This window comes from Schistocerca serialis, unplaced genomic scaffold (assembly GCF_023864345.2).
Source record: "Schistocerca serialis cubense isolate TAMUIC-IGC-003099 unplaced genomic scaffold, iqSchSeri2.2 HiC_scaffold_1151, whole genome shotgun sequence".
In the NCBI taxonomy this organism is placed as follows: Eukaryota; Metazoa; Arthropoda; class Insecta; order Orthoptera; family Acrididae; genus Schistocerca; species Schistocerca serialis.
The window spans coordinates 12,501-17,500 of record NW_026047350.1 but is presented as its reverse complement, the minus strand read 5'-3'; the positions used below and the strand labels follow the sequence as shown (position 1 = coordinate 17,500).

Sequence of the window (5,000 nt, the reverse complement as noted above, 5' to 3'; positions counted from 1 at the left end):
CATAAAGCGCCGCCGGGCACTCCATCTCCCGTAGCCGCGAGAAGAGGGCCGGCCACCACAGGTTGTCAAAGGCTCCGGAAATGTCTACCATGATCCCCAGAACATACTTCTTCATAGATGAGTGAACAATACTGGCTGCCTGATTTATGGCATCGGATGTTGATTTGCCTTTTCGAAAGCCGTATTGCAGGTTACTCATGCCATGCAGTATTCTATGACTCGACAGTCTAGACACCAACAATTTCTCGAAGGTCTTTCCCATCACATCTAACAGGCAGATTGGTCTATATGATTTGGGAACTGTAGGGTCCTTGTCTGGATCCTTTTTTATAATTACCACTTCCGCTGTTTTCCAGGTGGTTGGGAAGGTTCGCGTCTCCAGGCATTTGTTGTAGATCTTTGCTAGCACTGGGGCTAACTTGGATACAAGACACTGCAGAACCTCTGCAGGAATTGCATCCGGTCCCGGTGCTTTCCGTTTTCCGAAGGACAGGATGGCGTTCGCCACCTCCTCTGATGAGAAGGGGTATACCTGTGTTGCATTGTGGTATTCGTATTCGTTTTGTTGCCTCAACGCCAACTGCATCTCATCGTCTGAGTCAGGTCGGTCGTCAGGTAGGAGCGCACGAAGCAGCTCCTCGGCCGTTTCCAGCCAGTTGGTCGTCATCTGGTCCGAGTCTCCTATTGTCACAGTAGAGAGATGCATTGGTGAGTGTATCTTTTCACATATTATTTTGTACGGTGTACCCCATGGATCAAGAGCCAAGTGAGACGTTACGAAATCTTCCCAACTCTGTTGACGATGTTGGAGTAAGGTTTCTTTAAATATGCTTTTCTTCTGTCTGTATATAGTGAGATGATATTGTCTTTCCTCCATGGTGAAAGACCTTTGATAATTGCGGCGCGCCCTTCTCATAGACTGCCGGAGCCCAGTCAGCTCTGGAGTCCATGGAGAAGTCATCTTACGGATGAGACGCCTTCTCATCGGTATTGCCACGGCGACAGCCGCCCTGATTGATGCTGTTAATGCCCCAACGGCCTCTTCTATGTCGATGTCTTCGTCTTCCAACTCTGGAGGGTTAAATTCCGCCTCTAGGAGATCCCAATTGGCTCTCCCGTAATCAAGTTGCATGGCCCACCTCTCTGGTGCCTGTTGTATTTCATGTACCAATGTAAATTCAATAGTATTATGATCGCTTGTTGTATGGTTTTCTAATACATGCCAATCATGAATTTTGTTTGCGATATTAATGGAGCTTAACGTTACATCAATATGTGAAGCTGCCCCAGCTCTACTCCTATAAGTAGGAGGATTGCCGGGGAGATTTGCTACATTTAAATTAAATTCCATAATAACATCCTCAAGGGCAATGCCCCTTGGGTCCTGTGTTCGGCTATACCAGAGAGGGGACTTAGCATTACTGTCCATCGAGATTATGATTGACTTCCCTTGTAGGGCTCTCAATATGGTAATAAGCTGCCTTAAGTAGATATCAATTGGATCACGAAACTGACAATAGATATTTATCAGGTACCAAAACGAGTTTAGGTGATTTATTTCTACGACTATTATGTGTTCTGTACAGAATTGTGTTAGCACTGTGGTTTTTATCGTATTGTTGAGAATGACTACAGCTGTCATTGGACTCTGTCCAAATGTTATTACTTGTGCTGTAACGGGAAAGCCCAAGGATCTCCCAGAGGCAGTACTTGGTTCTTGTATCAGTACTACATCTATTTTGTTTTCTTCAGAAAGCCTACACAGCTCTTGCATGACTAGGGAGCTTTTCATTGCATTGACTTGGTAGCACTTAATAATCGTCCGGATATTTGGTATATACCATGCTATTCGGCCAGGTCTGAGCAGGGTCATATGTTATTCTCCCGTACATCTTGACAAGTTCATTATATGTTTTCGTAAGATCAAATTTCCTTCCCCGCCTCTCGTATACTTTAGTGACTAGTTCTTTTAGTTGTTCATAGTCATGGGGAATATTCACCGCCGCTAGCTGGACGCAGTCTACATCCTCCAGAGTTGGAAATGTGATCTTGTTCCCTCTCGGGTGCCCAGCTCTGACCAACTGCCTCAGAGCAGCCATCATCAATGTCTGGTTCTCCAACCTACCAAGCTGCAATGTTTCACTACAAATATTATATATGTTCCCTGGCGGGCATGTGTTGTATTTAGGTGTATTTACAGTTACAGAGCCATCACCAGCTAGTTCTCCTACAGTTTTGTTATCTACTTTTAATCCCAAAGAACCATCACCAAGAGTTAATTGTTTATTATCTACTTCATGCACACTGACTATTGAATAACAATTTTCGGTGTCTTCTGCTAGAGTCACCAGCGGCGTCGTCTCCAAGGCTAGGGGAACCCCAGCCAAACGGGAGTCTCGCGCCGCACCTTCCTCTGCCTTCATAAATGAAGCTGGTAGACTTCTCCTAGCCAGGAAGGACCCGGCTTGGCAGGAGAAGTCGGCTGTCGGTGGCCGCACTGGTGGGACTGGGAGTGTATAAGTACTCCCCTCCTCCACCTCCTCGGCCATTTTGGTTGGAGGCCGCCTGCTGGCCGCCAGGAAGGACCCGGCTTGGCAGGAGGCTTCCGTCATTTCTGGCTGCACCAATGGAACTGGGAGAGTATAAATACTCCCCTCTTTCGCCTCTGTGGTCGCTGTAGGCGGCGGGCATCCCCCAGCAGCCGGGGCGGTCTCGGCCCGGCAGGAGGGGTCCGGCGTCAGCAGCCGCACTGGTGGAGTTGGGAGTGTGCACACACTTCCCTCCGTCGCCTCGGCAGCCGCCGTCACCAGTTGCCCCTCCCCGAGGACCAGGACAGACCCCGCCCGGGAGGAGGAAGCCGCCATCTCGCGCTGCTCTGGTGCACCTGTAACAGTATAAGACCTCCCCTCCACCCCAGTACAATCGTCCAAGGACAGATGAGATAATCTTAATTTTCTCCACCTATTCGCATCCCTTAGCGACTTACTTGGTGATTTGTGTTTTGTTATGTTATAGCTAGTCGCCATAATCGGTTCTTTGTATCAGTCTTTGGATCAGTAATTTATACGTTAGGCACTCCTTCCCTGGAGTGTGACAGGTTCTCTTCCTGTATTTACAGGGGATGCAGACAGGTGTTTGTTTACAATTCCTTTTGTCATGACCGTCCTCTCCACAGTTGTGGCATACTGGTGCTTCAAATGTGCAGTATTTTGCCACATGGCCATAATCCTGGCACTTGGAACATTTGGCCAGTGCCGTATAATCCTTTGTGGGTATCGCATTGTACCCTATGTACAGTCTGTTCGTCTTAATTATTTCTTTTCTGAGATCGGGGGCTATCTCCACCGCGTGGTGTACAGTTGATCTGTCTCGCGGGCCTGCCTTAAATCTTGGCTTGAATTTTTCCAGGAACTCTTCTCGAGTCATTTTGTCTTCAAAATTCTGTTCGTATACACAGTCCGTGACATCGTCAACTGTCATATACGAGGGGACATCATATAACATCATAAGGGGTCTTCGTTTTCTCGGTTTTTCACATGTAAAGTTCTCCTTCACTTTTGGGTTATTTATTAATTTTTCACTATCCTCAGGAGAGGCTAGTTCCACTATCAGTATGTTTTTAGTTGTCCTAACTTGATTTATTTTTATTTTATCAATCCGGGGATTCACACTCTTTTCAAATCGTTCTTTTACCTTCCGTACGTCTTCACCTTTCTTTGGTTTCACAAATACTGTGGGAACGGTTTTTTCTAAATTAATTTTTATTGTTTCTTGTACAGTCCGTTTCGGCTGTACTGGCAAAGCTGCAGCTGCAGCATATGACTTCTTAGGTTGTTGTTGTTGTTCTTTTCTCATCCTTTCATTTTCTTCTTTTACTTCGGCATACTGACCTTCGAGCCTAGCATGAGCCAGAGCCCAGGTGGCTATATTCTCCTTAATGGCTCTAATCTGCTCTGCATTAATCTTCCCATGCTTAACGCTTCTGTCGAAAAGACGCAGGAAATACGCGTGTCGCTCCGCGACACTCATCTCATCAAATTCTCCTATTGGAGCGTCTGGCTCCGCATGCGCATAATCACTCTCCATATTTTCAGCCATTATTCCAGAAGAGTGACAAAGTGTGGAGGCCCGTCTCTTTCCCCGGACCGGCCTCTCTGGCATGGGGGGAGGCTATCTGCAGCTCGCTCACCAGTCCCGCCCCCTGACCAAGAGCCTTATGAGCTGCTGGGTTTAGCGCGCCGTTTCCAGCGTACTAGTCCCCTTCCACGATCACATCACTGGAGATTTCACCCGTCCCTCCCCGGCAAATGCCCATCGCATTCCGGAGAGGCGGATTCACCTCTCGGCCTTCGCCCCCTAATAGGCCGAGTTTCCACCATCAGGCCAAGGACCCAGCCCTACCCAGGTGCTGGGTCGGTCCCCCAGACGTTCGGGGGTCTGGCCCCATCTAACCTAGCCAGGGACATGTCACCATGCCCTGGCTTGGCGGAACGTGTCCGGGACATCCCGTTCACGGCGATGAGCCTTTGCCGGCTCAGGCCGCGATCCCTCCCCAGCAAATGTGACCGTAGGAAGACAGGGCACCGGTGTTGTTGTGCCCTGTGCAGGGACAGATGTTGTGTCCCTTCTAGCGCTGTCTAGGGACAGCGGGAATCTCGTTAATCCATTCATGCGCGTCACTAATTAGATGACGAGGCATTTGGCTACCTTAAGAGAGTCATAGTTACTCCCGCCGTTTACCCGCGCTTGCTTGAATTTCTTCACGTTGACATTCAGAGCACTGGGCAGAAATCACATTGCGTCAACACCCGCTAGGGCCATCGCAATGCTTTGTTTTAATTAGACAGTCGGATTCCCCCAGTCCGTGCCAGTTCTGAGTTGATCGTTGAATGGCGGCCGAAGAGAATCCGCGCACCCGCGCGCCCCCGGAGGAGCACGCTAAGGCGGACGCGGCCTCGCAGCAAGGAAGATCCGTGGGAGGCCAAGGCACGGGACCGAGC

General features: G+C 49.0%; 1 pseudogene; it reads right to left on the bottom strand.

The window, feature by feature from the left end:
- Positions 1–4,609: 4,609 nt before the first annotated feature.
- LOC126432695 (large subunit ribosomal RNA) overlaps positions 4,610–5,000 on the bottom strand; it is a 2,982-nt pseudogene continuing 2,591 nt past the window's right edge.